Source organism: Canis lupus, chromosome 7 (genome assembly GCF_003254725.2).
Source record: "Canis lupus dingo isolate Sandy chromosome 7, ASM325472v2, whole genome shotgun sequence".
NCBI classification, from domain to species: domain Eukaryota; kingdom Metazoa; phylum Chordata; class Mammalia; order Carnivora; family Canidae; genus Canis; species Canis lupus.
Genome location: NC_064249.1, coordinates 33,715,436 through 33,726,936, shown reverse-complemented (window position 1 = coordinate 33,726,936; position 11,501 = coordinate 33,715,436). Strand labels below are relative to the sequence as shown.

At 40.4% G+C, this 11,501-nt stretch overlaps 1 long non-coding RNA gene across 1 annotated transcript; it reads right to left on the bottom strand.

Annotated features, from left to right (window-relative positions):
- Positions 1-309: 309 nt before the first annotated feature.
- On the bottom strand, positions 310-10,229 carry LOC118355310 (uncharacterized). The gene is made up of 3 exons (XR_004817533.2): positions 10,028-10,229; positions 6,654-6,702; positions 310-669 (listed from the first exon to the last, which is right to left on the bottom strand). It is a non-coding gene; the product is annotated as an uncharacterized LOC118355310 (long non-coding RNA).
- Positions 10,230-11,501: the final 1,272 nt, after the last annotated feature.

The following is an 11,501-nucleotide window of genomic DNA, read 5'->3' as shown; positions in this document are numbered from 1 at the left end:
TTGATTTCATTGTTGATTTTGGGTTTTTGCCATAAATCATCATCTGATCTGTAAATAATTTCAGTTTTATTTCTTTGTTATCTGCATATCTAAAATCTTCCTTTGTAGTTATAACTTGGGTTTGTCAAGGTGATATTGGAAAGAAAAATTACAGCAGGAAGGGCAGGCAAGAAAAGTTTTAAACTGTTTTATTGTTTAGGCCTGAATATCCATAGGTTGTTACAGAAAAACAGGTAGTCATGATGTTAAAAATAGCTATTATTTTAAACCACATTATTATATTTATCTGACATCAATGGATCTCAGGTTGCTGCCAATGTTGTACCCCTAAGAGAAGTGTGTAGCACACAGATATCCCTGAGGTCAAAGGACAGGTATTAAATAGGTAAAAAATCCAATAGTTGACATGCAATGGTCCATTAATTCCAATTGTACAACATAACATAAATGACAGAGTTTTTGAGGGTCAAATTTCAATATTAGCCCTGTGATTTGTTCAGTAGTATCCTTAATCTTTGGGCCAGCAGCAAAATGAGAGAACTTGTCCAGAGTCCTACATAATCTTGGACCCCTACAGGGGCTTGAAATAGTCTATAGATCAGTTGTGTCTCCCTGGATCCTGTGCAGAAGAAAACACAAATCCTTCTGGAGAAAAGACTTCTAAGATGCCTGTGGATAGAAATTAATCAAATATAGTAGCTCACAATCATTCATTGATAAATATATAAGGAAACAGAGTAAGTAGAATGCAAAACATTTAGATCCCAAAGATTTTGGGGGATACTAGAACTAACAAATAGGGAATACAAAATAATTATGTATAAAATGTTTAAAGAAATAAAATATAGGATTATAAAAATAAGAAACAAATGCCTTTACAAAATGAACAGGCAGACTGGAAAAAAATAACAAAATGAAAATATAGGTATTGAAATAAGTTCAATATTAGATTAGATACAGCTGAAGAAAATTGTGGAATGAAAGGCAGCTCTGAGGAACTTGCCCAGAATGTAACAGGGAGTGAAAAAAGAAATAAAAAATATAAAGTAGGGGCAAGAGCTATGGAAGACAGAGTGGGAGTATGTAAGAAAGGGCTAATTAATGACCCAGAGAAGGAAATGATGAGAATGATGGAGACCATATCTGAGGAGGTAACAGCTGACCAATTTCCACAACCATGTTTTCTCGGAAGAACAAATAAAAGAAACCATAGTTTGTAGTGGAACAGCAAAGAGAAGAGCATAGAAGCAGACAGGGAGAAGGATAGATATACAAGGGCATGTAGATGACTGCAGAGTCGTGTGCAGCAACATGGGGTCCCGAGGAGAGCAGAGTCACACCTTGTTCACACCAACGGAAGATAACTATCAATCTAGAATTGTATGCCCAGAAGAATCTCTTTGGGGTTAAAATAAAGACATTTTCAAAAAAGGAAAGATGTGTTGAGTTTACTGAAACCAAAATACTTCTGAAAAAGAGCAGGGAGGGTATGAAAATTAAGAAATTCTAAAGTCATTGTTATGAAGGTGTGAGATATTAATTTTTGTTTTGTTAAGGAAAGTATGGTAAAAATTTTTAAAGAAAACCATTAAAATAGCAAAAACAAACAACGGGGAAAATCGAAACATAGTGATAGAGTTGCTGTTTCACTAGCACAGGAAGAAAATTACCCTTCTCCCAAAGAACCCTTTATATACTTGTGATTTCCTATTTTCTCCTCTTTAATCACACAAAGAGAAAGGGACATAAATTTTAAAAATGAAAGACCAGTTCTTCTTTAATAAAGCCAAACGAAAGGCACCGGGGTGGCTCAGTCAGTTAAACATCTGACTCTTGATTTAGGCTCAGGTCATGATTTCAAGGTCATGACATCAAGCTCTGTGTTGGGCTCTGAACTGAGCATGGAGTCTGCTTAGGATTCTCTCTTCCTCTCTGCCTCTGCCCCTCTCTACACCTTCCTGCTGCTCATGCCCACATGTGTTCTCTTTCTCTCTCTCTCTCTCAAAAAAAAAAAAAAAAAAAAAAAAAAAAGCCAATAGATGTAGAGGGTTACAGGTGGGAGAATCATTATTTATACAAGAAATTGTTCTTCATTTTATATAAAAAAACCCATAGAATTATTTCTACAACACATGCCCTTCATGTATTTTTACCCTAGATCTATTTTTTAAAAATAGTGGTAAAATATAGATTGTAAAGAGAGTACATAAAGAATATATATGTAGAGTTTAAAGACCAATAATAAAATGAACAGCATATGCCCAACAACCATGCCAGAAAATGAATTATCATAACCTGGAAGTTTTCTGTGTGACTTTTCCAATCACATTACACAATATATCTGCCAAAAGTAATCACTTAGCTGAATCCTTGGTTTTTCTTCACTGTTGTTACTAGACATTTTTATATCCTTACATAATATACTGATTAATTCTGAGTGTATTATGGAATTGGAATCATATCTATACATTCTTCTATGACTGCTTAAAATTATTTAAAAAATGTTATCCATATGCATTTTTGGAGCTGTAAATAATTTTCGTTGTTATATATTATTCAGTTCAGAGAGGTAGTAGAATTTATTTATTTACTTCAACCTACAATTTGGACTGATTCTCACTTTTTTTGCTGCAAATAATTCTCCTAAAAATACTTGTATATGTTTCCCTGATGAATATGTGCAAAATTTTTTCTTTCTCTTTTTTTGAATTTTTCTGATATAAGTGAAATTGCTGTGTCCTAGGATACGCATGCATTCATCCTAGTGTCTTAATGTCTAAATGAGATGTAGCTGACTCAAGCTACAGGTCAACTACATGCGATTATGTTGTCTTTATTCCAGAACTTTCACCCAGTGGGAATTTACAGACAACCTGGAACATCGAAGAAAGGTGGAAAATTATGCTTTCCCTCTTAAATTCTACTATTTAAAAATAATACATATAAAAAAATAATGCATATCACTTCTGCTCACATTTATTTCATTGGCTTTAAGCAAGTTACATGGTCACACCCAGTTTCATGGGAGCAGGTAAGGTACTATCTTTCCCACTGGATGAAAGACAACTAGGAATATTGGTCAGGACCTCTAACAACTGCCATAGTCCACCGTTCTGGACCCCAAATATTTGGTTCATTCTCCTTTTCACCAATGCAGAACATATAAACACCTTTCTCAGGGAGGTCAGTACAGATAGCCCTATCCAGTCATGGCATTGAGCTCAAAGTTCATGACCTTGGGGTGATGGGCAACAGCGCTTAAATGAGAGGTTTCAGGGGTAAGATTTATGATTGAATTGTCACCCTTAAAAAATAGGTTGAAGTCCTATTACAAGCTGGTACCTGTGAATGTGAATTTATTTGGAATTGAAATCTTTGCAGATGTAATGAATTTAAGGTGAGGTCATGCTGGATTAAGGAAGGGAGGGCTCTAATCCAGTGTGACTGGTGTCCTTGTAACAAAAGAAGAGATGAGAGAAGAGAAGGTCTTGTGACAACAGAAGTGGAGCTTAAAGTGTTGCTGCTGCCAGCTGAGGAATGTTCTGGATTATTGGCAAACCACCAGAAACTAGAAGGAGACAAGGAAGGATTCCCCCTTATGGGTTTCAGTGGGAGCATGACTTTCTGCCATCCTGATTTCAGACATCTAGTATCCAACTGTGGGACAGTAAATTTTGGTTGTTCTGAGCCACTCAGTGTGTGGTATTCTGTTAGGGCAGCCCCAGCAAACTAATACAGCTAGATCATAAACATTTGTCTCTATGTTAGGTACAGCGTAATTCCTCTTGAATTTAAAACCCATGATCTAAAAAGATATGTTTTTGCTCTCCCTTTTCTCCACAGCAGAATTACAGAGCTGGGACAGGGCCATGGCAGGTGCATATATTCTGCATGAGGGACAAAGAGGAAATGATTATGTGACCAGAGGAGTGGAATGTGGCAGATATCACCACCTCCATGGATCCCCAGTTCCCTGTCCTTCCAGCTTTCCATTAGGATTGTCCCTCCATGTCTCTTTGAAGTCAGGCACAACCATGTTACTTGCTCAAGTGAATAGGTTTGGCTCAGTTGGTTAAGCATCTGCCTTCAACTCAGGTCATGATCCCAGGATCCTGAGATCAAGCCCCATTTCAGGCTCCCTGTTCAGTGGGGAGTCTGCTTCTCCCTATGTGTCTCCTCCCCCCTGCTCATTCTCTGTATCTTTCTCTCTCTTTCAAATAAATAATATCTTTTAAAAAATTAAAGAAATAAATACTTGAATTTAATTTCTAATGTCCCACAAAGCCTTTATTCTTCAGACTGAAAGGGATCTATGAGTGTAATGACTCCCCAATCCAATTGTCTGCTCAATGCTTTGGACTCTATTGCTATTAGGACTGCTTGCACTCACTCATACATTTATTGAATGATAGCTATATATCAGGCAATGACAACTAAAGATAAAAAAGTCACAGTTCCTCATATGACTTTATTCACAATCTGAAGAGGTATTCAAGGATGTAAACTCTTCCTGTCATGGCAGTGTGAGCATTTCTACACAAATCTTTCCACTGTTTGGTCCCCTGAGGAGACTGAGTCATCCTTCTATGAGCTGCCTTTTGGGGCAGAAATCTGGGGTGAGAAGTCCCTGCAAGGTACATGTGGCCAGAGAGGAAAATAAGGGACAGGTCATAATGTGATTCATTAGTCTGTGGAGAACCTAGGCTAGAAAGAAAAGACAGTTGTGGGAATCCAGAAATCAAAAGGTCCAAGTGTTGGAGAAGGGCAGAAACAGGAAGAGAGGAGTGGGCCACACCTGGAATCTCCAAGATAGACAGAGTGGCTCTGCCCTGGGGCAAACTGGAGACCTGAAGATCAAGGTGGGTTCCAAGCTTTCACTGAGAGGAAATGACATTTGAATTGCTGCTGAAGGATAACTAAGGGTTCCCAGTAATCAAGTGTGCAAGATTCAGTGCATGGTGGATAAGGAATGTCACAAGTCTTTTGGGGTAGAGAAAAGTGACATGGAATGGTCTCTGGCACCAAGAATGGAGGAGCTGGGGCTCCAGACCATTGCACAGAACTTTGTACCCATGCGTGGAGATATCAGAGACAAGACATCAGTGAAGTTGTAAAGCGGGACTCAGTATGACCTGAGTGGTTATTTTGGACAGGGTAGCTTTGCAGCCTCACAGAGAATGAGCTGATGTCAGGCGAGTCCCGTGGCAGGACAGTTGTACAGAAGGAGCCTGCAGCCCCAGCAGGGCACAGTGAGAGGCTGGATCAAGTCAGTAACAACAGGGATGGGGTGGAGAGAGGCAAGATGTTTCCAGAGCTGAAGGCTGGGATTGGGGGCCCTGGCTGGATGCAGATATGAGGAAGCCTGGTGAGTTAATGCAGATCAGGACTTCACACCATGGTGATAAACACCGGCTGGCCTTGGGGACCTTGGCTCTATCAGTGCTGCAGTGAATTGGTGATGGACACCAGGACAACCACGTCCCCCGCTGAGTTTACTTGTAAAAGGAAGGGGTTAACTAGAAAATCAAAAGTTTCTTCCTGCTTGAAGATTCCATTATTCTAAGCTCCCCACCCCCTACACCCCCCCCACCCCCGCTTTATCATACTTGGTTCTAAAACCAATGATAGATGAAACTGCTAAAATTTTTCTCTAAAGTAAACCTAGAAAAATATATTTTGCATGGCCTTTAGGACCCTAAGGGTCCAACATTTATTGAGAACGTGATGAGCCGTGTGCTGAGGCAGAGGACTTGGCTTTGGAATTTAACCTTGAAACAGTGCATCATAAACAGACCCAGAGGGAGGAGGTGAGGAGAGCTCAGAGATAAGTCAGGAAATTTGAATTGAGCAAGATAATTAAAAATTGAGAACAGTTTTCCTCCTCGCTTGCTGTATTTGTTACAAGCTTGTGGGTTATAGAAAGATTGAACTTCAGTTTTTGAGCAAAACATGTAATGAAACCAATCGATTTTTAGGCTGTTTGGTCATTCATATCTTTTTAATCATTAAGAACACTTCTGAAAGGTTTAGTTCTTTGTAGTGGATCGTTTATGAGATCTGTGGATATAACCTCCATTATCTGAGGTAAGTTCCTGAATACGGTACAGGAAAAATGGTCACAAACCACACATTTAATGGGAATGATTAGCAATAAAAAATGCAACCATTTCCCTCTGCATTGCCAGCAGACCTCCTGATGAATGTTTTATGTTAATGTGCAAATGTTCTTTTTGGTCTGTCTGACTTTAGTGAAGCAGCTTGAAAATATTTCATCCCACATTTCAAATACTTTGTTCCAAGGATATGGAATAATAAAATGTGCTTCCCAGCATCTTGAATAATAAATCCATTTATTCATGAGGCAACTAATTTTGTAAACTTCATGTAATTTAGGTTTTTCTGATCTGATGTAAGATTTTCCAAGAAAGAGGAAGGATACAGAGTAAATAAGAATCTTCTCTTCTTCTTTTTATTTTTCTGAGTGTCATAGTAAACCCGAAGATGCCACACAGACTCTTAGAACTAAAATATGGGATGTTTTGCTCAGAGCCAACCAGGCTTATGCTTTAATATCCTTAAAATCGACAATGGGCTTATGTCAGTGATGGAAGACAAATGGATAATGACTTCTCGAGAAATAGCTTTTGACTTACCTTCTGTTGTGGAAGAACACAATTTAAATCTGTGGTGCCATGACACAGCCTGTAAAGATGCAAAAGGAGGAAGTAAAAATTGTGAGGCACATCTCCTGAGGCTCTGCAAGGAGGCAGAGAGAGAACCTGTCATTACTATTTGGAAGTCACTGGGTTAGGGGCTAACCATCATTTTGATCTGGCTTGAAGTTTGGTTGGGGTGGGTAATGTGGCACATTGAGCTGGACATGGGATTTTGGTAGTTGGTAAAAGTGGTGGAAATGAGATTATTTATATTCATTAATTCATTTATTCATCCAGCCAGCCATTCATTCAATAAATATTTGTTGACACATTGTACACACTGCTGGGAAGAGAGCAGTGAACGCTATAGACCGAAACTCCTGTCTTCACGGAGCTTATACTGTAGTGAAGGAGGCCAGATAATAAACAAATAAGCAAGCAAAAGATCTAGCATGTCAGAATGTGATAAGTGTTGTGGAGAAAAATAAAGCAGGGAAGGAAGATGTGCTGATGGGGATCCAGAGGCTATTTTAAATCGACCACAGGGCAAGGTCTTGCTGCTAAGATGACATTTAAGGAGTGAAGGAGAGGATGGAGACCAAGTCAGTTGGGAAGAGGGGATACTCACAGGCAAGAGCCTTTCAGATAGAGGACAAATAGCATGAGGAAAGGCCCTGGGACAAAAGGATTCTGGCTCATTCATGGAAGCAGATGGATGGAAGAAAGTGGGCCCAGGAGAGAAGTCTCCAAGACGGTGTGCGAGTTGGGGCTATCCAGAGCACATAGTGCCTTGTGGATTCTCACTTTGCCAGAGATAGAAGCCACTGCAGAGCATTAAGCTAAAGGGTACTGTGATCTGATGTGGATTTTAAATAATCACTTTGGGTGCTGTGTGGAGAACAGGGTGTGGGTGGGGGTAAGGTGAAAGCAAGGAGTCAGAGATGGGCATCTTGCAGTCATTGAGATATGGAATGGAGATGCTTGAACCTGGGAAAAAAGAGCAGAGGTAAACAGCTGTTGGATTTAGAGGAGATTCTGAAGGTAGAACCAACGGGACTTACTGATAGACTGGATATGCTGTATAAGAGAAAAAGCAACATAAATTATGAAAATAGTCATCTGAGCACCTAGGAGGATGACACTGGAAATTGGGAGCCTGTGGACAGTTCAGAGGACAGGTTAGGAGTTTCTGTCTGAACCCATTAGATTTGGAATGTTTCAAAGTGTGGAGGGAAGACAAAGTGTTTACTCCCTCGGACTTTAATATTTATTGTCCAGGAAGACAGACATGTGTGATAAAAGTTTGTAAAATAGAAGGGAGTGACAATCACAAAATTTAAGGTAGTAGCTTCTCCACTGGGGGAAGAAAGGGCAGAGTGTTGGCATCGGGAAGGAACCATAAGTCGATGCCATGAAACTGGTGATGTTTCATGTTTTAAGTGGATGAGAATATTCACTGGTGTTGATTTCATTATGTTTCATAACTTACATATATTCTTTTGTATCAGTCGGATATTACACGACAAAAATATTAAAACAGAATGAGAGGAATTGGAAACAGGGATTCTAGACAATTGTTTTGAGGAGTGCTTCTGCAAAGAGGAGCAGAGAAACTGGGTTAAGTGGAGTAAGGAGAGGGTGTTTTAAAAATTGAATAACAATAATAATGAAGGGCTGTATGCTGCTGGGAATGCTCAACTGGGGGGCCGCATTGGTGGTGCAGGGGGGCAGGGTGAGCATTCTGCAGACTCATCCTTGAGTGGGAGAGACAGTTTGCAGGGTGCCGCCCACCACCTGTCCATTGATGGAGTTCCTTTTATATTCTACATATAAATCCATTATTGGTTTTAGATATTGAAGGTGCCTTTTCCTGGTCTGTCAACTCTCCTTAGCATCATTCTTCATTGAATAGACATTCCTATTTTTGATGTTATCAATTTAACAAACATTTTGCCTGTGATGCTGATTTTGAATTTTGTTTAAAGCAGTCCTCTTCCAGGTCATGGAGATCGTCTCTTATGTTTTATTATATTAAATTTATAATGTTAGGCCATTAAGCCACCCAGCATCTACCCTTGTTTGCAGCATTAGGTAGTGATCCAGCTTTAAATTCTCCAAATGGTAAATCAATTTTCCCAACACAGTCTGCTACACAGTTTAACTTTCCTCATCAATTCGTGGAAAAATAATTGCTAGTATCCTCCTCGCATCATTGTTTTCTCCAGGTTGCCTTTTTGTTCTTCGTATGTTTTGGCTTCTGTCTTTCTCATTCAAAGTTTTTACTCAAATGTCTGGTGAGTCCCTAACTGTGTGTTTGTACGCTTTACAACGGTCACACGGACAAGCTGACTGGAAGCTCTGTTTGTGCAGGAGGACCTCCTGCTCATAGGCCGCTGGTGGGGTAGTCTGCTGGTTAGTGCCTCAAAGTCTCTTCAGCTCAAGGGGCAGATTCCCCCAAGAAGGGTCTTCTCCTATCCTGCAGAGGATATCATGGAGCTGCTGGCTTTTAGAAAAGGTAAGGAAAGGCCTGGGGGAAGGGATAGTGTTGAGGGAGGTTTTCAGACTAGAGTATACAACTGTTTTATACAAGCCCTCTGGTTTTGGGGGTGGGCACCCCCTGACTTACACCACATCTGTGTGTCTATAAGCCCAGAGACTTTCAGTTCACACTATTAGAGAATAAATGTTCAAGTCCTCTTTCTGGGTTCAGATAGGGGAACTGGGCTAGCTAAACCAGATTTGGGGGACATGTACGTGGTTCTAGATTTTTGCAGAGAAACTGGGCTCAGTCCCCTCGTTTTAGCACCTCTATCCCCACACTCTAGACATCCTCAGGGACTCCGTGGAGTTGAGGAAGTAAACCTTTGGCTTCTTGGCTTGAGGCTCTTCAGGCTAGAATTCAGCTTTCTTGTGACTTCTAGGTCATCATTTAACAAACATTTTGCCTGTGATGCCGATTTTGAATTTTGTTTAAAGCAGTCCTTCTTCAGGTCTTGGAGATCGTCTCTTGATCTATTTACTTCCTTGCTTCCAGAGTTTAGGGGCACTCACTTCTTTTCTACATCTTTCTGTGGGACTAGAGACTTACAGCTCCCACTACCAGGCTTTCTCGGAAAAAAGCTGTTTCAGCTTCCCTCAAAGAGGAGGCCTCCAGGCTGAGGCTTCACTAGCCTTCCTGGCTGGCCCCTGAGCTACCTGGCACGTATGTGAGATGCCACCACATTTAGAGGAATTCAACTCGCCCGTCTATGATGACACACAGAACAAAAGACAGCTTGTGTCCCAGAAGCGGGCCAGGCCCAGGGCCCCCACCCCCTTTTTGTCCACCTTCCCTCCTCCACCTCCTTCCTGGCCCCACGAAGGAGTCTTACCTGATGCAAACTGAGCCAACGCCTCTCTGGATTGAGCCTGGCTATGGGTGGAGAACGTAATTATGTCTGTGAGCTTTTCTCAAAGCTCATGGACTCTAAATTTGAGAGCCCAGCTGTGCAGCAAGAAGCTGCGAGACACCCACTGCTTCGTAGAACTCTCCAGCAGACCTGTGGGTGGATGCAGCTGGTCAGAAAACAAAGGCCTTTGTCTCCTGCCTGAATGATTGCACCTGGCATTCTAACTGGAAACAGGTGGCTGTGTATGTTCAGTGCTTCCTTCTGAGAGGGCAGACGTGCCATATTTAGGCTTCCGCTAAGAGGAAGGCAGTTATCCCTGACCTTGTGTCAAGGGTAGTCTAGCCTGATCCTGCCTTGGACTATAACATGATTTCCAGATCTGTATCATTTTTCTCCCAAGGAGCTTTGCAACACAAAAACACATTTAAATCCCACCCAACACCCAGTTTGTAGCTATGGAACCAGAGGAATAGAGATGCCAAACATATTCACTGCAACTCCACATCAGAGGTGGGTGCTGGTACAGAGTTCAGGCTGTGTGCCTTAGCTGACTCCTCCAGAGACTCTAATTTTTCTGGGAAGATTATGGGAAGAGTGCAGATAATTTTCAAAATGCTCTAACCATTTCTTGGAATTTTCAATGTTTGTTGATTAAACTTTCTGACCTGAGGCCATGGTGATGGATTCCCAGAATATTTTTATTTTTATTTTTTATTTATTTTTTATTTTTTTTTAATTATCAAATATAATAACATTTATTCCAGATTTTAATATCAAAAGTAAATAACAGTCTTCTGACAGAAAGTTTTTATTTATTTTTTTTATTTATTTTTTTATTTTTATTTTTTATTTTTTATTTTTTTTTTATTGGTGTTCAATTTACTAACATACAGAATAACACCCAGTGCCCGTCACCCATTCACTCCCACCCCCCGCCCTCCTCCCCTTCTACCACCCCTAGTTCGTTTCCCAGAGTTAGCAGTCTTTATTTTTAAAATTAAAACATAAAAATGTTAAAAAGACACTGAACATTTTGTTGGTAAAGCTGAGCCTGCATAGGCTGGAAAGTTAGAGTATAATCTTTCATGAAGGGAAGATTTGGATGATGAATTAATAATGGAATAATGATATTAAGTTCCTAGGATGGAAATTGGGTCCATTGCATGTGCACAGGGAAAGCTGGATGAGGAGAATTAATCAGTTACTTAGGATTTCACACAGAATTCTGATTAGTGTATTTCTTTCCAGTAGTCATAGCAAAATAAAACACCTAATGCTCTATCAAAGATGCCTCACAAATGTGCCAGGCAATAGTACAGTCACTGTAAATTGCCCTAGATTTGGATCGTGTTTCATAAAATGGGGAAGAGTGGTGGCAGTTAGGACAGTTGAGGCCTAGCGAGGACCCATGGTCCTGGTTCAAATCATAGAACTCCCACTTCCGGTTTTTCTGAAC